Genomic DNA, 22,818 nt, shown 5'->3' with positions numbered 1-22,818 from the left:
CCAGCCCCTCTGCCATGGGCAGGAATGCTGCCACAGGCCCAGGTTGCTCAAAACCCCTTTCAACTTGGCTTGAGCACTTCCAGGGATGGGGCATCCACAGTTCCTCTGGGCAACCAGTGTCTCACCATCCTCAGAAAGTCGAGAATGTCTAATACCTGATCTAAACCTGCCTTCTTTCAGTGTAAAGCCATTTCCCTTTGTCTTGTTACTACATGCTTGTCAAACGCCCTTCTCCAGCCTTCTTGTAGGCCTCCTTCAGGTGCTGTAATGCTGCTATGAGGTTATCTTGGAGCCTATTCCTCTCCAGACTGAACAACCCCTGTTCCAGGGGTTGGAACCCCAACTCTTCCAACCTGTTTTCATAGGAGAGGTGCTCCAGCCCTCTGATTATCTTCATGGTCCTCTTCTGGACTTACTCCAGCAGGTTGATGTCTTTCTTATGTTGGAGGCCACAGAGCTGGATGTAGTATTCCAAGTAGGGACTCATGGGAGCAAAGTAGAAGGTGAAAAACACCTCCCTCAAACTGCTGGTTACAATTCTTTTGCTACCTGGCCAGGACATGGTTGGCTTTCTGGGCTGCCAGTGCACATTGACAGGTCACGCTGAGCTTCTCATTGATGCACCAACATTAACAAGTCCTTCTCTTCTGGTCTCAATCCATTGTCAACCCAGCCTGTATTTGTGCTTGGGATTGTCCCAACTCACATGCAGGGGCTTGCACTTGACCTTGTTGATTTCCTAAGTATGCGTGTACTAAACAGGTCAGCGCATCTGCTTCTGCTCAGTGATGCCAGCAGCTGGTCAGCTGCTGCAGACTAGACTGACCTGCAGCGGCACAGAGTGATGGAGTGGGACAGAGACCTTGGCTTTGTGCTGCATAAATGGAGCAGTGCAGATCATGCTGCTAGGCAGGAGTCAGTCACAAAACTTGTGCAGTGTGTGAAGTGAGACATGTCTGCCAGAGGCTGTCATGGCTTACCGTCATTACTTCTCTGTGGCACTTCATTTGCAGCTGCAGTGGCTGAGAAACCTCAGGCTCCTGCTTTAGACATCACTTTGGGGTCACTGTTTCCTAACTCCAGGCAGCACCAACAAGTGTCCCAAGGACATGTGCTGTGTCTGTGCTCCTCATGCTGGTTGGAGCAGGCTCTCCCCCTGCTGCAGTTGAAACCAAGGGACAAAACGCCCATTGAAACTAATGGGAACATGGGCAAGCCCACTTCCCATATGGTGCCTGCCAACCATGTGCTTAAGAAACATCTGATATATTTTTATTTGGATCATGTGTTTGGTATAATGATTGAGATTTGTTAAGTCCTGAGACTGTAGCCTTAAGTAATTCCCAAGTTTTGTATAAATATCCAGCTTTGTTCTTTTGTGAGAGAATCACATGCCAGCATGAGAACTCATATGATTTTGGGAGCAACTTATAGAAGCCATCTGTTTTAAGGTACACTTACAGTGCTCCACAGCAAACTCCGTGACTCCTGTTAGGGCAGTATTTCTTTACACAAACCTGAAGAGGAGGTAGCTTTGATTTTTTGATGAATAATTGAGAAATACTAAGGCTGAATCTTATAATTTTTTACATTTCTGTGGGTTTTATATATCTCTAGAGTATCTGCCACCATGGCAGTTTAGTAATTGTGAAGCTATAATGCTATCAATCACTTTTGTTGTAAAATGAGTTATATTGTTTATAATGTTTATTTATTTATAATGTTTGAAATATAAACAGAAAAGCTTTTCTACAAAATTTTAGTTGAGAGCATAACATTTACAGTTAAAATATTTCTTGTAATAAAGCTGCTATAACATAAAATCATTGGAATGATATTAGACCCTGGTATCTCTTCTCCACTGATTAATATCTTGTTAGGTGGATCATTTCAATTTAAGTGGGTCCCTGAACCTCAGGTAGATAACCAAAATGTTAATATGACATTACAGTGGTCAGGAATTATCTGTTATGAAACACACTTACTGTTTTATGTCACCTTGACTTTGAGAAAATGTATCACATTATAACTGAAATTGCTCAGAGTACAGTGGAGCATAAAAGAAAAATGATTCTGAACGAGGCACAGGCACAAGTTGACTTTCATGCTTCCTAAGGACAGAAGCTCAAGGAAAGTACATAACATCATCTTTGTTGGTTTGCTTTTACCTTCTGGAGTCATCTAGAAGTCCCCCAGCACTCATGGAATGCACTTGAGTGGACTAGATGTAAATAGTATATGGCTTAAGAAAGATGTAAAAAACTATGGTACCTTCCCAAAACTTATTTATCCTACAGTAAATTGCTGACAGTGTCACCAAAGCAGAGACCGTCTTGTGTTCTCTTATCTTAATAGTAACATTCAGGAAAATTTTTCCCATTTTACTGTTTCATAATTGCTATACTTCATTTATCAATGCTATTTTGCATGTAGGTTTGTGAGCAATAAAGGGCTGGTAGAAGAAAGGAACAGAACCATACAGCAGCTATGATATTTATAGGAAGCCAGGGTGAATTTAACATAATTTATTCTATTCAGGCTTAAAATCAATATCTAACAGAAATATCTAAGAACCTATCTTGAGTGGACAAAAATCTTCATTTACTTCCACTGCACCCACAGTGATTTCCCGCTCTGCTGCCTAAAGCTCATTCTTCACAGTTAATAATAAACATCATTGACTAAATGATGACTGCAGTTCCTCTGCTAGAATCACAAGCGATCACTTATGTTCCAGTCAGTGCTGTTCTTCTTTCAGAGTGCACTCTGCATTACCAAACCCTCTGCTTGATCACTGGCTTCAGTCACCATCAAACTCACTTAAAGTAAAGATGTAAACATTTTCCAAGTAGTTGTGGAACACCTAATAAACCTGAGCGTTATCCTTGTTCTTCAGTTAGTCACTGCCTATTTACCATGAGGAAAAAAAGGACTTTGACCTCTAGAATAGAATTTCAGGGACGATCTCATCCAGAACATCTGAAAAATGTGTCACCTCAAGCCACTAGCCAATTTAACCTTTACTGTGTTTCATACTTAGCAGGGAAAACAATTCCCTCTATCTGTATCCTAAAGGTACAGGAGAGATACTGAAATATTTTACTGTGTATTCTGGGAGATAAGGTTTCATTTTCATCTTTGGCATTTGGAGATGCTAAGTCAAAAAACACTGTACAAAAATGGTGATCTCTTTTAATTTGGTAATGCAAAAGGTGAATGGTGATGAAATTCTGAAAGTTGTTCATTCATCTACCATTAGTAGAAAATGTTGGCTTGACTTCTTAATAAATAGGTGGCTGAGTTAAGTCCTGGAGCATTAACCAAAATAGTTGTTAGAATCTGAGAAAGTATAACTGTTATTTGAAAGACCGGTGCATTTTTTTTCCAAATGGATTGGAGGAAGTCTTCATGTGCTGTATGTGAGTTCTCCAATAGTATAAAATGACTGTAAATCCTGACATACAATTTGAAGCATTTCTCGGACCTATGGCTGCAAGGCATCCATTTTAAAAGTTAATGTTAATCAAGGCTTGGTTATGAGTGAGTGAAAAATGTGCCTGAATAACAGCTCGATATATCTCCTTAATCCAGACAACTTGTGTCCTGTGTCCATGCCACTGAGAAGGTATCTCCTTCCTTGATTATTTTCTACTTTCTTGTAATCTAAGAAATAGTTTATCCTAGAGACGATAAACTTTCCACGATAAATGCAATAGGAAAATGTTTAAATTCCAAATCTATTTATCTTCCTGGCGGTGCCAGGGACACACCAGCCATGGAACATGGTATAGTGTTGTACCATGCAGCAGAATGGGAGTTGCTTGAGGAAGCCTTGGGCTGGTTGTGTAAGGCCTTGAGCAGAGCCCTGGGAGGCTGTGCCTACCTTCCTGCATGAAGCCTACACACCAGAAATACTGGATGTTATGTTTCTGTCTCAAGTAATTAATTAATGAAGGCGGAAATAATTAATGATCAACGTAACAGAAGTACAGTGTAGGTACTGAGGTTAACAAGTTTATCTTATTTCTCACCATCCCTTATCTGTACATCTCTGTTATTACTTGGATAAACTGCCAAATCAAAAATTGGGTGAGTATAATCCAAAACCCATGAGTCCTGCAATATTCCAATTGCATTTTTGGCAATGAAAAGATGTATGGTAAGTCATCAATGTGATTGCTGAAGTAAGAGTGCTGCACGTAGCACCAGAAGATCCATTCCCCAGGAATAATTTTATCTTTAAGACTCCCTATTATTAAGTGGGAATACTGTCTAAAGAACAGCAAAATAATTATGTTGTTCTAGTTCAATCTGGTTGCTGACGTTATTCTTGTCAAAGTGAGTGTGAAAAAATCCATTTCGTAGGCAGACTTTAGTATGGCTTCAGTTTCTGCTCAAGTGTTGGAAGAAGGTGCTTAGGATACCTCAGAAAAAAATAGCAACTCAGTGAACCAGGTTCAGAACCTGGAGTAGAAGGAATAATTCTTATTTCCACTTTTAAAAAAATTAAAGGAAACAAAATCTTTCCTGTTATTAAAAACAAATTTCTCAAGAGCATCTGGACTTTCCAAATGCTTAGCATGTGGATAACTCACCAGCTTTATGCTAAGATATGCTGTTATTTCAAAACCAAAATACCAGCTTTGACATTTTTACATGTTGTACAGAGATCCATAGTCTTTCTCTTTGTTATATATTATTTCAGCTTTTAAAAATCTAGAAAGAACCTTGGATTAAGCATGATGCTGATTTTGAATCTCCTATAAAATGATTTTTCTCTGACAAACAATGTGGCAGAGGAATTGTACTTTTAAAGCCTTTATTTTTCTTGCTTGGCCAGACTCTCATTTTAGCTGAATTATACTTGTTGCAGAAACTGAAATAAGAAAAGTTTTCCATTGATCTCAGGATTAAAATGAACCAAAGGCTCTCCTGAGCTGGGCCAATTAAGATGGTCTTTCTAGAACTTCTCTGCTCATTGGGCCTTGCCAGAAGGCAACTCAAAATGCAGCTCTTCCACCATTGGCCAACAAGATTTAACTGCTCAGAAACATAATTTTTAGAGAGGGTGGAGGGAAGGAAAGATTTAAAATACCTTTTTATGTATATATTTTGTAATTTCTGAGACCTTTCATCAATATGAGTGGTTCATGGAAGAACTAGGGCTTTACTTTCTGGCCTGTACAAAAAGCAAAGTAAAATGCCTTCCTTAAGGAATTTACATCTGCAAGACTACATTTTGGTTTCTGTGACTGCATGTAATTTTCATGCATAAGGAATTATATGTGCTCAAGGAATATATACTAAAACCCTCAGTTTGGTGCTGCAAATTATGTCTTAGAGTAAAATAAACTAGGGGTCTTCTTGAATGGCTAGTACTAGGAAGGTGAAAGTAACCTAAGCCAAGGAAAGGAAAGTGCATTGCTGAGACACATCTATTGTGATTTTTGTTACAATGAAGCATGGAGTTTCACATAAAACAAATGAAAAACTTAGACCTCAGAGGTTTCCAAATCTTCAGATAAGAGTGATCTTTTGGCTAGTGAAATAGAAAGAGCAAGGCTGAACTATCTTCTGCAACAACATCAGGGTATCTTTAGGTTAACTCAGACTGACAAGACAATCCCAGGATGAAGGAGATGGGTATGTAAGGCTTCTCTATTTCTCCAATTTAGTGCTCAGATTGTGCTATAAAATGTGTGCATATTTACAAAATTCAGAGAGAATGATTTTCAATGTAGGGAGATCTACATCAGAAATACAGGAATTGAAGTCTCTGAGTCCATAAAATAAGAAACTCTGGAATTGCTGTGAAATATTTCTTATGATAAATTTGAGTCTTTCTTTAGCCACATAGGCTTGTTAATTTTGCATTTCCCTGGGTTCTCTCTTCTTTTCTTGGGTTCTCTACTTTTTACTGTAGCTGTATTTGTAACTAGTACAGATATCAAATGATTTCTATTTCTTTTATTGAGAGCGATGATTCTAGCAGCAAGATCCAAGAGCACAGAGCCTATCTAGCAACTGTTAAATTGCATCTTTTGTCCCGTTCCCAGAAGAACCTGTTCTCAACATAGGCCCTCAAACATAGGTGTCTACAGGTCTGAATAAAAGAGGCATAGGTAGGAGAAGAGACCAAAATCCTCTCAAAAGGCTGCACTTTTCACTGGCAGTGTTCTATCAAAGTAAACTAGAACTCTTTAGCTACACTTTAAAGTGATAGATGCAGATATAATAATTGTAACTTTATTATCTCCCTGTATGTTGTCATTGCTATTTTTCTATGGCTCTGTAAATGTTGTGGTTTAAGCCCAGTTGACAAATAATCCCCAAACAGCTACTCAGTCATTGCCCTCCCCAGTGGGATGGGGGAGAGAAGTGGCAGAGCAAAAGTGAGAAAAACTGTGGATTGAGGTAAAGATAGTTTAAAGGGACAGAACAGGAAGAAGATAAAATATTGATAAAATTAATAATAATAGTAATATATAAAACTAGTGATGCACAATGCAGCTTTCCCCCCAGTTTATATGGTGAGCATGATGCCATATGATATGGAATATCCCTTTGGCCAGTTTGGGTCACCTGTTCTGGCCATGTCCCCTCCCAGCTTCTTGTGCCCCTCCAGCTTCTCACTGGCAGAGCGTGAGAAGCTGAACAGTCCTTGACTTAGTCTAAACACTGCTTGGCAACAACTAAAAACATCACTGTGTTATCAATATTATTCTCATACTAAATCCAAATCACCACACTCTACCAGCTTTAACTCTATTCCAAACAAAACCATGGCAATAAATAACATGACTGAATTAGAGAGGGACAACTATCCCTTTCCTGGGGAACAGACTGCCTTTCTTGAGCCCTGAAAATCCCTCTGCCTTCCCTGCTTCTATGCCTGCTATCCATTGCATGCCATTAGGTATACAATTCCTTCTCAGTAGCTAATGAGACTTAAATAAACATACTGAGAGACGAACATGGCCTCTAGAGTTTAATAAATGATGCTGATTCTGGTTTCAATTACACTGGTGTAAATCTGGAACATCACCACTGCTTACAGTTGAATTACTCTAGATTTATATCACAGCTGAATTTAGTCCATAGATTTCATTTTTTAACCCACTGGAATTTTATCATTGTAATTTTAAGCCTTTTAAAACCCCAAATATAGAGATAATTTAATAGATCAGGTTGTGTACCTATGTTTTTTTCCATATCTCTTCTCACACTGGAGCTCTAGTTTTATTTTTATGTTTTTCAGCTTTACTCCTCCAATAATCAGGGAACTGATAACATTGTACTGATAACTGATAGCAATGCATTTTATAATTAGAAGATCAATGGCTTTCTTCTTAGCCCTTTAAGTCTGCCCTTGAATTTTTGTACTTTTGACTACAAGTAACGTGCAGCCAAAATTTTTAAGCACAATTTGACATCATGTACAGGTTTAAAATGAAGTGATTTGATGGATAGAAGAAGCATAATGCATCTTAAACTAGTCAGAAGAACAAAGTACTCTTTTGTTCTAAAAAGCAAGTAGTGCTGTATATACTATGATCACATCACCAGTGTTATAATGAATAGTGTGTTCAGAATCTGCCAAAAATCAAAGGTGAGTCAGTGGAAAAAAGTTTAAGACAGGAGATGCAGCCAGTGAGCTCACAGGCAACACAGACCTTTGGGTGCAGCAGCGTTTTACCACAGTCTTCGCTTCAGGTCAAAATACTAGTAAGTGACAACACTCTCTACAGAATCTGAGTAGCCTTCTTTTAAGTTCTTCTTAGCTCAGACAGAGTATGAGCACCCATAATTACATAAAGAGGAAAATTTCTATGCATTCTAATTCTAAATGGAGATGCCAAACATTCATGAAATGTCATGATTTTAATCTTTTTTGAAGCTGATTCAGCTCAGTAATGTTAGAACTTGGTAAAAAAGGGGAATACAAATTGATGTAGTGAAGGTATTAATAAGCAGGAATCTTAGATGTAGGAATTTTGAAAACAGAAAATATGAAAGCAATCTAAGCTGACTGGGTTCAATGCAATTGTCAGTCTTGATGAAGCCATGATCTTCAGTAGTGCTGAGGACAGGAATCCATAGATCTCACAATAGTTACCCACATCTTCTTGTTATAATAAGAAAATGTGTGTAGGAAGGGGGAGGGGGAAGAAGATATAAAAGCCTGTGCAACAGAAGCCATTTAAAAGGCAAGATTTGCCAACTATCGTTACCATAGTTACCTTGCATTATAATTATAGGAGAAAGATCTGTGGTGGACTTATTTAACTATGTGTGGGATGTATTGGTGATTGGATGATGACCCCTGCTCTCTGAAATAAAGACGAGACATAGCCTCTCTCAGCACATCAGGCTCATGGAAATGAAATATCAAACTCATTAAAAATGGCAACTTGTCAGTGCAATAATTAAGAATTATGTTCATTTCAAGATATCTGGTCACATTTCCTGGAGATGTAGAACTGAAAGTTTCTTAAAAACAGGGAAAAGAAGGTTAGCTGAGTGCTTTAGTGTTAATTTTCAAACCCACTAAGTCAGGACCTGTGATTCTAGAGAGCTGAGACTTCTATTCAAGAATTAAAGTACACTGACAAGTCTAGATTAACTATGTGAATTGGAGTCTGCTTGTTAAAGCTGTATAAGTAAGACTGGTTCTTTGTTCTTCCTGTTTGTAAACTGATCATTCCTGAGACATGCATGTTCTCTTCCTATACCTCACCACTTTGTGATGTTTTTTGTTTGTTTGTTTGATTGATTTTTTGGGTTTTTGGTGGTTTTTTTTGTTGATGCTGTTTTTCATTTTGGGAAAAAAAAAGAATAGAGTATTTTTCAGAATAAACTTAACAGTGTAGGAGAGCACATATTCTGCAGCTGCTTTTTCTTGCAAATCATGCTGGCCCAGATCTGATGTAGGGCTTAGAAGATGCAGAAATTCTGGCATTGCCATGCTGTATCACACTGAAACTCTGCTTTGGATTCTTGTGCCTGGTACAACCTATGGAATAGTCGCAGATCATTCGCCTTGCCGTTGTTCTGCCATTTATCCTGGGGACACTGAAATACAGGACTGCACAAGGCAAAGGTACCTGCTGACTCATGTGCCTAGGAGCTGCTACTTATTGAAACCCAAAGAAGCAAACATTTTTGACTTAAAACGTTACAGTATCAGGTCTTTAATCCTTCATAACTGGTTACTTCCTCAAGTTGACCTTTTTTATTCCCTTTTCCTCATACATACCATTATGAAAACCCAACAGCTGAACAAAACGTAAAAACAGTACTTAGTTGAGAGAGGTATTGTTTTGTAGCCTGGTGGGCTTTGAGTCACAGCTGCATTGACCTTTTCAAATGCTCAGATATAGTTGCTGTGGCCAAACAACTGATCTTCCTGTAAGCTGGCTAATTCAGGACCTGCTATCATCATCATGATGGCTCAAGTTAGCTGCCCTTGTATTGGTCTGCTTCTGGGGCATATTTTGCAGCTACCTTTGAGCTGGTGACTGCCTCTTCTACCGCTGAGATCAGGACCTGAAATAAAATTTAAAATTTACACTAGGTGTGTCTGCAAGGGCTGCATTGCACCCCTGCAACTGTAAACGTAAAGCACTCTGTGCCATGTTATGATTTATGCTTAACTTTCTATTAGTTTGTCATTTTCTATGGCAACACTACTACTTATTTTTTTAGATCTCTTTGTTTCCCACAATTTCTTCCTGAGAAAAATCAACCCACCTGGCCTCCTGTTTTTCTAGCATGGCTACTGCTATTTCTATCACCCAAATCATGGCATACCTGTGAAGAAAGGAAACACTCTAGTGCTGCTTATTTTAAAGAGAAAAATTAGCTTACATAAAGTTTCCATTGAGCTATCTAGGGCATTGAACACTTACCACTTCCTCCTTGATTGGTCTTTAGACCCTCATCATGGCTCCAGGGGAGGAGTTATCACACCATCAACAGTTCTGCCACCTCCCTGTTCTGTTTCTCTTTTATTCTGTTGCAATTCTAGGCTGGTTTCCAAATTTCATTCAGCTCTACACTAAAGATGCCCTGAAATACGAAAAAAATCCCAATTCTGAAACATTTTGCTTTTTAATTCACTAAATTTTTACATGTCAGAAAAAGTCTGATATACACTTAATCTGTTTTGCATCTGTTATTTGTTTCTGCTCTGCCACTGGCACAGAGATATCAATCTTATAGATAGTTCTACTTTTAGGACATATTTATAAGTTAGTGTAAATTGGAGTAATTCTGGATTGTGCTGTGCTGTGGCCAGATATCATATATTGATAATCTGACCTGTATTTTGCATGTTCTCTATGTACTGAACATTCACTCATCCTACACCTAGAATGAAATGCAGAAGTGGGAAGGAAATAGTTTGGATTTTTCTTACTGTGCAAAACAACCATTATTCTACTCACGTACTGACATGTCAAAGAAACCAGTAAATCTGTTTCAGGTCAGCATTTTAATTTTTTTCTTTGTGATGAAGGGATTAATCATAAAGGTGCAATACTTCATGGCAGTGAAAAAATATATTGATGGAAATTATTTTTATAGGTCTCACAATGTCTTATTAGTCTCCATAACATTATGAAGCAATTCAGAGAAGGAATCCATGGCACCCTCACTGTACTTGCCAGATTCTATCCTTTCTTTACAGACTGATATTTATTGCCTGGAGATATTAACTAGGGACTGGAAAGACTCAAATATTCCATACTTACTGCATGACCATGGAGTCTACAGAATCGCTGAAGTCACTTGATACTATTTCTGCAATCTTCTGCAAAGCCTAACAGCCTGAATATGTGCAAAAATATCTGTTAGTTAATTTTCAGAGGGGGAGGCTGTAGCTTTTGACTGATGCTCCACATTCATGAATGATTAAATTTAAGTCTGTTAAGCCTTTTCTCCAGGTGATCAGCCATGACAGAGGGTGGGGGAACATTTCTTCTTTCATTTTGAGTAGCCTCCATTTTACTTAACAGAAGTGGTAAGTATCACAGATTCTTCTGTGCTAAGTGTAAGGCTGTTAAGATGTAACTGCAGACTGTCTTCATTTTGAAGCGGGTTTTCCTTTTTTATCCATTGCAGTAGTGCAGTAATGAACATGAATAATTTATTATTGCTGTAAAACCAGATGCTAAATTGTTGCACAAGCACGTAGTTTGCTTATGCAAGTGAGATAATAGGGTCTTAAACTCATTTTGCACCTATTAATATTGCTTAATATTGACATATCCACGTGGACTCAATGCTGTGGTTGCAGCCTACTGGACATGTGGAGAGGCATATGCACAATGAACCTTGCTGATACAATTCTGGTCAAAAACCTCACATTGAAGGAATCAGCCTCACTGGGCTCTCTGATTTAAATAATTAGATTATTTATTTATTTATTTATTTGAATAAGGATCTCTTAAAAATGCATGTTCAGGATTTAATCCAGCAAGTCCATAGAGGGTGAGAAAAGCATAGTAGTTCATTGGTCTACTCTATGGGAATTATTATGGAACAGAATTTTCAAGCCTAGAATCTTAAATTTGAAACCTTTCTGTGGCATGATAATGTCTGATTGCAATTATCCAAGGAGAGAGAGTTCATGAGGTGAACCAATGTCAAACATCCGGCACCTTGAATCTCAGTAAGATTTGAATCTTTTTTATACTTCTCTGTCTTCTAATTTACTCCTACATCTGCAGTTTTGAATATTCAAGCACAAGCTGAGAGAGGGAGTACATTATTTTGGGCTACTGGCATTTAGTTTGAAGTTGTCAATCACCCTACAGTCAGTGTACAGTGAAGAATAAATACTGCCACAATCTGAAACAAAGCACTCATTACTGTTGATACAAAACTAATCTATATAAAATAATCCCAAATTAAATGTTAATAGTTCTCATATTGTGTATTAAATTTTGGTTTATGTTGACTTCCTCACAGGGTTCTGCAGTAGTGTAAGCAGAATTACACATGGTGGTTAAGTAAAAATTACTTCCCACAAACTCACTTCTCTTACAGTTTCCTCAAGGTCAGTAGCAATTTGCCTGCAGTGAATTAAAAAATGCAATTTTGTTTTGCTTTCTCTGTATCCTTCACACAACTGGAATTAGTCTTAACACTCCAAAGCTGCTACTCATTTAAAACAGGAACATCTGCACATGCTCAGTCTCCTGTCAACAAAATAAACTCAACCTTCAGAAACTGCTCAAGGAAAACTGTAAAAATTCACACATATCCAGTAGCTCTATGTTAGCATCAGCTCTGGAAGGAATATGTATAAGAAAATTTATAGAATACTTGTAAATAAACTAAAATTTCCCAAAGAATTTGAGATATGAAGATGGTTATACAAAACTTGGGAGTTAAAAATTTAAAAGCAGTGTCATTGTCAAATCTTTGAGAATTGGGTAGAACATTACCCTCTCTATTTTAACAAGTAAAGGTGATTTCTCAGAAGATTAGATGTCACAGTGACTTCAGATAAGCTGATGGCTGACATTTGGCCTGAGGAATGTTGGTCTGGTGCCATGTTGATGTGGTGGCCACCTGTTTGGTTGGGTTTTTGGCACTGTGATGAAATGGCTGATAAGAAACCGTGCTGAACTGCAGAGAGGTAAGTGGAATGCTTTGAAACTGGAAAATACTAAATTATCAATATAGAAAAAATCCATAAAATGCATTTCTTTTGAGAAAAGCGTTTGCTAAGAGGGCAGCTCATATCCAATGTGAAATTTCTATTCAGAAAGAGAAGAAGTAAATACAGAACTTTTTGGCATCCCAGGGTGCTGTAACATCTCTTTCACCTGGCTGCTGTTCTGAGCCCTGGGTCTTGAAGAACACTATACACTGGGTATTTTCTGTCTTGTTTTTTAAAAACTGGATTGCATTTTTTATGCTAATTTAGCAGAAAACAATACTGACAATATTTTTTCCCAGTTCTTATTGGATTGTTGATGCTGATGTTATTTAATTTTCTTATTTGTACTTGCTTAAAATTATGATTCAAGCAGTTTTTAAAAGATAATTAACATATATTTGTTTGATAAGTTTGTTATGTATATGTGACACAACATTCTCATGCATCTGGTTGAATTTACAATATTTCTTTCAAATATAAGATTAATTTTGCAGTGCTAGTAAAGCAAATTATTCTACTATAATTAGTAGAAATCAGGCAAAGATGTAATATCAATCTGAAAAGTTTGAGCAGGTCTTTTGAGGGTCATGAGTAGTTAATAATGCACAGTCTGATGTGCATCTTCCTTGTTATCAAAGATAGTACTTCCAGCTAGGCAGTGAACTCTGCCAGAAGCAAACTCTCTGAAATCTAAACCCTTTGCAGAAGAGAAGTCATTGCTAATGATAAAGGTAGAGCAGTACTGTCATTACAGGTGTAACTGAGGGGTGGTCCCTTGATTCATGTTGCCATAGTGTGAAACTGTGGAAATTCTGGTTTCAGAGACTGTTTCAAAAAGGTTAATCTCTTGTTCATTTTCTTGTTCAATTATTACTGGACATGTGCCCAAGTCAAGATTGCATTTGAGCAGGTTTAGCTCCTGGCAGAACTTTCTGTGAATGAGTTTTAATAAGAAATCCACTTATTTCTAGTTAGTCAGATTCATGTTTTTGTCCTAGCATCCATAACCAAATCAACTGAAGAGTGAAATAGCTATGTACTTAATGTCAAGGTTTTACTTTGACTTGTTTGTAAGATTTTAATTTTTAAGCTTTTCAGTATAATTTTAAGCGGTGACAGAGAACGTTTGCGTGGGTTTGATATTAAGGTAGGTACATGCTGTTTCGAGTCATGTAACATCAGCTTCGGAAAGCAGTCCTTATATTTTCACTGAATGTCTTCTGGACTTCCAAAATGAACCAATAAAACTTGATTTTGCAGAACTGCTTGGTATGTGAATCTTCTGTTGGCCTTGCTTCAGTACTACGATATGCATTGAAATCACAAGGCACTTTTAGCTCCAAACTGCCATCAACTAAATTACGTATCAGTATAATCATGCTAAATCAACCAGAGTCTGTTGACACAAATGCAAGACCACCTTAAATACTCAACGGAATCCCTTGGCATGCCCTTACAGCTCATCTCACAATTTTTTTTTTTTACTTTTTGTCTGCAGTGTGGGGATTCTAAGCTACTCTGTTCGTTTTGAAACAGTTTGGAGCAGCACTCTGCTTCTCAGTACTAAGTATGTGACAGAAATAAATTGATATAGTGAAAGAAACAAAAATAAATTGATATAATCCTTTTCAACCTTGCCTCTTGACAGACATATACTTCAGGGAAAGGTCAAAGTTGTCCACATTTTTTGAGGTCAATAATTTTTGTATAACTTTCCGTACTTTGAAGGAAAGGATTATTCCCATTTCCACTTGCATTTTAACATGATCTTCTCACTAAGATTGTAGCACTTTACTGTTAGGCTTTGACCTGCTAAAGAGCCATAAACTTTGCTGCAGTAAAGTGCAGCTTCAACATCACTGATGGTAAGAGTGGAATATACATCCCTTCCATGGTTGCAAATACAATCTTTTATAAAGCAATGGAAACTGCCTGTACATATTGGAAACAGAAATTTGGCCTGAATTAAAACGAATGTATAATAAAATCTGAGAGTACAAGACTTACAGAAAATGTTTATTTGCCTGTTGGCTCTAATGCAACAATCCAGATACAGGCCAGGAAAGCAGTGACTCTTTGCTGTCTCCATTTGTTAGTCTGTGTGAAATGAGAGAGTAAGTGCTGCCAGTTATGTTTTCTGACTAATCCCATGCCTGCTCAGCTACAGGAGTTGAGAATGTGCCTGGATAATTAAATATTTCCCATGCTCAAAATCAAGCAGGTGGTTTAGTACCTTGATGAGTCAGGTGTCATAACAGAAAACACTATAACTCTTAATGCTTGTTGGCATGTCTATAGGTAGGCTCAGCCAAGAGGGCAAAAAAGGAAAGGACTTCTCAGTCCAGGAAGCTTGTTGGCAGCATAATGTGGGAGCTTACCCTGTCACTGCCTATGCTGTGCTGGAAGATTAATGGTTATTTTATTCTGACTGCCTTCAAGTGGCAAACTGGGCTACAGCTTCTCTAAGAATGGATAAAAGTTTGTTTGTGCATATCTGTACAAATGCTCAAGTATACATAAAATGCATGCACACGTGCACAGCACACACATACAGACTCTTCTATGTGGCTCTGCTCCTAGGGAGATTCACAAGAAAATAAAAAAAGTCTGACCAGTCTTTTCCTGCACCTTACAGCTATCACTTCTCAATCAACCTTTTCACTGCTTTTTCTATAATAACATTTTTTCATTGCAAAATGAATAAAACTAAGTAAGAACTGCTAAAAACAAAGTAGTAATATTAAGAATTGTAAACCTCGTGTCTAACCAGATGTTTTTCAAGGTATTTATCATTATGAATTTTCTTGATGAGAGAGTGGTGTACAAAGTACATCTGATAAATTCCTATAGTTAAAAGGAAGTGGAAAATATTTATTTTATCATTTCCAAGAACTGGGTTTTCGGTGTCTGTTTTATTTTGTTTATATGTCTCAAGGTACACACATAGACAGACAAGAGTTTAAAGTTCTTTCCCAAGGTCTTCAAAACCAAGAGTTTATTCCTCCTTTTGAAAGCAGAGGCCTTATTCACAGCTCAGAGGAAGAGTAAACCTTAGTACTCTCTGGAAGAAATCAGTTATCATGATTTTGTGGCTGAACTGGCTGATCACGCACATGAGCAAAGAGAGAGGCTCATTTTAATAGTTACATGTTGTCTGGGTGTTGTGCCCTAGGTAAGGCTTCAGGGGAATCAGCAGACACCGGATCAGCCACAGCCAAATGCCTGTAGCCAAACAAGGGGGTGGAATTATCCTTTTGCAATTTTCTTTGCTCTGAACATAATTGAGGATTCCTGTACTAGATTCCCATGTCAGAGCGCAGTGCTTACTTGTATTGCAGCATGACTTTCTGCTGGTGCCCCACCACCTGTCACTGCCTGGTTGGTTAGCTGCCAAAGGCCACATGTAACAGCCTGGAAAGGTGTATTAAAAAACAGGGCTTCACATTTGTAAGTGTAACTTGGCAGAAAATACTGTCTTAAAAAAATCCTGCTGCTTAGCGGGGAGCAACCACTGGGTGGTACAGGGAAAGTCCTTAACTGTTGTCTAATGGTCAGAGAGATTGCAAGTTCATAAGGGTAGTGAATTGCCTTAATGTAAGTAATGTATACCTAAAACATACATAGTAAGTCAAATGTCATGGTACACCCATTTGATGCATTTTATATTATACCCATGGTGACTAATGAGTTACGTATTATAATGCCAATAAATAATTGGAATAATAAGTGATGTATTTTAATGGCTCAACTGAATGGTCTTAAAAGTCTTTTCCAACCTTAACGATTCTAGGATTCTATTCTGAAAATAAGCTAATACTGACAATCAGGCTTAGCCTTTTGGGTGTTCAGCTGAGATACTCAGACAAAGACTGATTCACTGAAAATGTGAACAGGAAGACCCTCCTCTCTGAAAACGGAGCAGCCCTGAGATGTTCCACATTAGACAGGCAGAAATCTAGATATTCCAGGAAGTTAGATACTTTGCAGTTCTAGTTGTTTTGTTGTTTTTTTTCAAATGAGGCACAGGGAGGAAGCGGTTTGCAAAACAGACCATTGCTCTTTCAATGGTTCATGAAACAACCTTTTTGCCCAAACTGTCCCTGGGATCACCATCCAGAACCACTAAGTGCATGTCCAGTGTGAAATAGCAGAAGGCAGTAAGTTCACTCCAAATTCTCAAGAATTTGAAACAAAATACTCTACCTTCTTCTCTGTGCTTTTATCTCCTTAATTGACCTTTATGTTGTTTTAAAATATTTAATACCTATCTAAATTTAATTTAGCCTACAACAAATAAGATGGTAAGAAAAAGGAAACTCATATTTGTACTATTACACTAATAGGCTTAATAACAATAATCCACTAACATCTGCAATCATAAAATAAAAACTTCATTATCATTTCAATACAGTTAATACAAAACCTCAGGTTCGCCAGTACACCAGCTGTGTCCTGGTGCTCAACAACACAAAACAGCAATTCATGCAAAATTACCAGTCTTTGTTACTGACTCTTTTTCCTGGCTTCAGTCCCAAAATATTCCTGCTGTTCAGGTCTTTTGTTTCCTCTCTCTGGAAGTCTTTTATTTTCTAGGAGAATATAAAAGATCATCCCCAAGAATGCCTTCAGTAGCCTTCTCACCTCCAGTATCATGCCCCTAGCTCTTTATTCCTCACAGTTGAGAGACTCAAGCGTTTGGTTAAAGGTCTCTACTGATTTGGATGATGTGCTTCTTTATGCAGTGCTGCTGGCATTGCTCTTGACATGTCCACAATATTCTCTAGAACCTCTAATCACCTTGGAAGTTTAGAGCATTAAGAAAAAACATTCATTTATCAATGATATTTTCTGACATTCCCTTAAGGAAGGCAAAATGCTCAGAAAAGTAAATCAGCAGTATCTAATGCTTGTCTTTGAATTAGTGTTGAGCTCTCTTGAGCTAGAAACTCGTGGCGTTAACCACCAGCAAGGCCTGAACATGTTGCTACTGTGCATGTCTTTCACTTAAAGACATTACAGAGGCAAGAGACTAAGAGGAGATAGTTCAGGATTAAATACTTTTGTCCTGGATTTGAGCCAGTAATTCCAAACTAGTCCCATTGCACTGGACCTACCAGTTCAGTCACTAGAAGCAGCTTTCTGGCATACACTGTAAACCTGCCTTAGAGAGGTGACAATGATTGGCGAGTTCATGGTACTGAAATATCACTTATGTCTGTCTCAGACAGCTTCTCATCTCTGCCGTGTAGCCAGCCAGAGAAAGGACAGCTTATGTTTCAGACTCGTGGGTTGCCCTTGCATTTCCTCTCCATCTTGCTCAGTTGACTGAGGCAATTGTGTGTTTGCAAACTGAGGTAATGGGTGTCTTCCCAGCAGTTCTTTTGGGAGGGGAGGAAGGGCAAAGGAAGTAAAAATGTTTTTCTGTCAGTTGTCTGCATCTGTTATTCCCCAAAGCCTACTGAGAATGTAAAAAGAGGAATGAACTTCTCAGATAATGTCCTATTATGTAGCAGACCACATATCTCAAGCTGCCATTAAGATGAGATTCAGCACTCGTAGACAACAGAATAGTCTAAAACAATTATCCATTATGAGAGGATTGGCATTTTTCCTGAAAGCATCCTGCACTGTACCTTGGTAGAAAGAAGGCACAAACCGCCTTAGATCAATGCTCTGGCTACACATTCTCTTTTTATTTTGGGAAGCACCACTGTTTCCATGCCCCGTGGTACTCTGACCAGTAGTGTCCAAATGAACAACCTTTTAAGAACACGGTTTCCCAGGTGATAGGATACATGTCTCTTTACATTGATCATTTAATCACTCATTAGAAGAGAGAATAAAGACAGTCCACTGGTGTCTGGAGCACAAGAATCTATAAACTGTAGTTTTCTCACTAGGTATGTGGAATGATTTGAGGTGTTTAAAGGTGTTTTAATCTCATTGGTAAGTGAATAACAATATGTTTTGACACTAAGACTTCTAAAATAAGTATCAGAATTGTATTTGGACAAGCCTGTAAAATGGGCAAAAACACTTGTGACTTGAACTTATGAAGCGTGGGGAGCCAGATGCTATACTGCAGTCAGCCATTGTTAGACAAATCACTTCCTCAGTGTTATCTCCTCCTGTCATTCCCTATCTTGTTTATTTGTATTGCAGACTCCTTACAGCAAGACACATTTCACATGTCTGTGCAATGCCTAATATTTGCTCCTTGTTCTTGGTCATGATGTTTTCAGATCTAAAGTGGCTTGTAGGGCTCAGGTTCAAGGGTAAACTGCACAGTGTTTTTAGTGCTGTGGAACAAACTCAGGTGTGTCTGCACAGAAAATGTACTCCAGTCCATATATCACTGGTACTCTGTAAAAATCTAAAGAGTTATACATTTGGCTTTTAAGGTCCCACTTTGAAAAAAATTCTGAGTGTTTTTTTTGTTGCTGTGTATAGAGAATTTTTCATTTTAGCTAAGTTCACATTTTCAGCCTGTAACCATTTATCACAATGCCCAGGATTACAAATCTTTAATTCTGGGAACTTCTGGTAATTTTTATGTTTAAGAAATAAAGTCCAGGAGATATCCGACCCCAAACCAGCTCAGGACTTATTATGCAACAAATGTGGGATTTTTCATTTTGTTAGATACCTAACTAAAACTTGTTCACAGAAGACAATTTAATGCTGCAACAATGCATTGCAGAAATGAAAGATTAAAAAAAGATTTTTCAGTTTGATTCAAGCTTGTCATAAACCAAATCATTTGGTTAACAACTTTATGACTGTTCCACTCTGCTATCGTTGCCATGTCTAAAGGTCAATCTCTTTACCCCATAATACAGATTTATTTTGTTTGTATAGCTGATTCAGTCCTTCCTTCCTGAGTCAGATGTACCAATCTCCCTTTGACCTTCTCTGTAGGTGTTGTAGACAAAATTCTGCACAAGTTGTTACGAGGGAACACTCACAGACTTTCCACTTTAACTATGGATTCAATAGAAGTAAGAGAAAAAGAGTCCTGTGGCAGCAGAGGGATGTGGAAACATCCCACATGAGTGGGATGCTTTCCTGAGCTCTTGGGAAAGAAGGACTCCTCTCCTAGGAATACAGTACAGCTGCTAACGCATTACTTAGGCAGAGATTAGCACTTTGAAATACCATTTGATAATTTTGATATTCTATATTTGATAATCTTTATATAGACCAAAGAGACAGCTTGATGGATGACTATTCTGATGTCAGCCTGTCATAATGACTCTCAACAAACTCGATATTTGTCGCCTTTTTTTCACAATTTCTATTAAATAATAGTAACAAGACTGTAAACAGAGTGTTTCCAACCAATGGAAACAGTGGAAATCACTTAGTCTTCATTTGTGTTTCCAGACTGAGGATCAAAACAATTGCTTAGCTATACCATGGATATTCACTGTCCTGTCTCTTCAGCAAATCATGGGCAGTCTCCAGTTTTTGTCTGAATGAGGCAATTTTCTTTCAAATGGTGCCAGCAATTCAGATGATGACCTCAAAATATGAACCTGAGCCTGCTGTTCAAGAAGGATGTGTAATGCAGCATAACCGTACACAAACCAAATTGTCTGTCTTTTCTGTGTCACTAAGGTTCTGTTATGAGAAATAGAAATTTTAGGTGTTATTAGTTTAGCATTTGGGACATCCGAATCCAATTTTTTGCGATATCTGTCGTGTCCGCTGTGGTACTGGACAAGTGTAGATCCAACAAAGGACTTTGTTGCCCTGCAAGGAACCATCCAGGCATACAGGGCACAGAGCTTTGTTTCTGGTAGTAGTTAGGCTTCCTATGTAGTGATCTGTTATAAATGAGAAATAAAATAGTTTTCCTATTAAGGACAAAGATTTAGATGTCTGACAGCACTTTAGATCTTTGGTGCCTGAGTCAGGGTGACAGACAAAAGCCTCCATTCATTCAAGTAGTGCCCAGGGATAGGTGCCTACATTTCTTTGAAAGATCAGGGCAGATTTCTTTTTTTTTTTCCCTTTCTGTGTCCTACACAATACAAATGATAAATCAAACCATAATCTCCTCAGTGGCTATCATCTTCAAGTTCAGATTTTAAGACAGCATGACGGCAATTACTTAACTCCTTGAGAAAGTCTACCTTTTAATTGTGAAAACCTACCACAAAGTTTCTAGTCCTAAATTTTCCTCAGCTCTTTAGGTGAAATATCTGGGTGAATGCTGTCAGGTATTGTATATCACACACTGTGATTCTTCTGTGTTTTTATACTCATTGATTCACACTGAGAATCTGAGTAAGTGTATCTGTTCCTACCCTTTGCTCCAGCAAGGCAAGCCTTTTCTTTGCGGTCATGAGTCCTGCAGAATGAAGCACACGCTTGAACCATCTCTCTTACAGCTCACTGTGTGCTTGCTGATCCGGTGCTATTTTCAACTTGCTCTGTCTTACCTATTTCATGGGGCTGTTGCAGGTTGTTCAGTTTGCAAGTGCATCACAAAGCACCTAGTAAACACAGATTGTTTTTGTAGCAGAGAAGCCCAAAATGTTTTCCAAAGCATTTCTCTGGTGCTGCAACCCTCCCTCTTCTGAGCACTGCTGGAGTTTCTTGTCTTCTATTCTGCCACCTCTCACCACATCCTCCCCATTCTTCTACCTGAGGGCAAAAGGTGTCGGGAGGGTAAAGAGAGACAGTTTATCCTATACCTGGTTTGAACAACATATACATTGTCTACTTCTCATGGATGTCAACACCTTTTTTTTAGCACTACCCCTTAATAAGGCAGTTTCAGCATTCAGAGACATGGATGAATCACAGTTCCAAAGTGCATAAAAATCCCAGCACAGCTGGACATGCAATCTTTAGCTTCCATATTTCTGTAAGTGGCCAGTTCCTGGAACCACCTCACAGAAATGATATTCTTGTCATGGGGGCATTCTAGCAATTCTAAATTCTGGTTACAGTGGGTACCTGTTCCTGAGCTAAATAAATGCAAAAGCAGTGGGTAGTGAATATAAAAGCTGTCCAGGGATTTGATCCAATAGAACCATTGAGAGTCAAGCACTTCTGACCAGTAGTCCTATGATGTGCATCTTGCATGTTAGTCATAAGGATCATCTGGAAAAGATATAGATTTTGTAAGCAATATATGTTGAAAAAAAGCTTGCTAGCATCAGTATGTGAAGAACCTGTCTTAGCCCTCCAGTCCATTCAAAATTCCCAATTTTTAAATTGCCCTACATGAACAAACTGGTGGACTTTAATTCCTATTAACACACAATTGCCTGTGCTTCAAAAGGAGCATATATTACATTACTATTTTATGTCACTAGCTATGACTAAGCTTTCATGTTACCATTGGTCTGCACATTTTTTATTCAAGTCTTTCTTGCTTAGAGATGGACCCTGATTTTAATAGGCTTATCTCTTCTATTTACAGCACCAATAAATGTATATGAATATATATGAAGTGAAAAAAAGGGGTTTTCTGTGTCTGAATAAAGGATTTTTCAAACCGTGGTTCAGTGGAAACTGTGGAAGCTGATTGAACAGGGAAAGGAAGGCCTATTTTAAAGTGTGCTTGTAAGACCTTACATGCCCAACACTGACAAAAGTATGCTTTTGCATACTGCATGCCCTGTATGCATTAGCTCCTGTCCCAGTTCTAAGTGGGCTACAACATTTTCTAGATAGTGACAGTTCTGCGAAAATAAGTTACCTTTTTCTTTTAAAATCCTGCATGGATATCAGAATTTTCCACTGCATTTCTGTGACTTAGCTGTACCTGAATGGTACTGAAAAATAGCAAATGTTAAGCAGGAACTCCATTTGTATTTATGTTAGAACTTGTTTATATTACATTGGAGAAGACATTGGTAGTCATGGAAGAAAGACAGAAATCCCTTTCAAAAGGCCTATGTCACAGAACACACATATTAGCCAGCCTGTGATGTTATTATCCCTGTTCTAAGCAACATTAGCAGGTATTTTGTGCACAGGTGAATAATAAAAAAGAGAAATAAAGAGATTATATTAGCCATTCCTTGGAACAGACGCTCATTTTTGGTCTCTTTTTGCTACCTTTAAGGAGTCCTTGTTCATGAATATGGTTTGTGGGTAATAGGAAATTTAATTAAAAAATAATTAATTATATTGCA

The 22,818-nt window shown here is 38.1% G+C and overlaps 1 long non-coding RNA gene across 2 annotated transcripts in view; it reads left to right on the top strand.

Annotated features, from left to right (window-relative positions):
• The first annotated feature begins 10,345 nt into the window (after positions 1-10,345).
• Positions 10,346-22,818, top strand: part of LOC116443219 — an 84,093-nt gene continuing 71,620 nt past the window's right edge. For both annotated transcript variants that reach the window (XR_004239783.1, XR_004239781.1), the window contains exon 1: positions 10,346-12,643. This is a non-coding gene — a long non-coding RNA (uncharacterized LOC116443219). The remainder of the gene's footprint in view (positions 12,644-22,818) is intronic.

Source organism: Corvus moneduloides, chromosome 4, assembly GCF_009650955.1.
Source record: "Corvus moneduloides isolate bCorMon1 chromosome 4, bCorMon1.pri, whole genome shotgun sequence".
NCBI lineage: Eukaryota > Metazoa > Chordata > Aves > Passeriformes > Corvidae > Corvus > Corvus moneduloides.
This window is presented reverse-complemented; position numbering and strand designations above follow the sequence as displayed.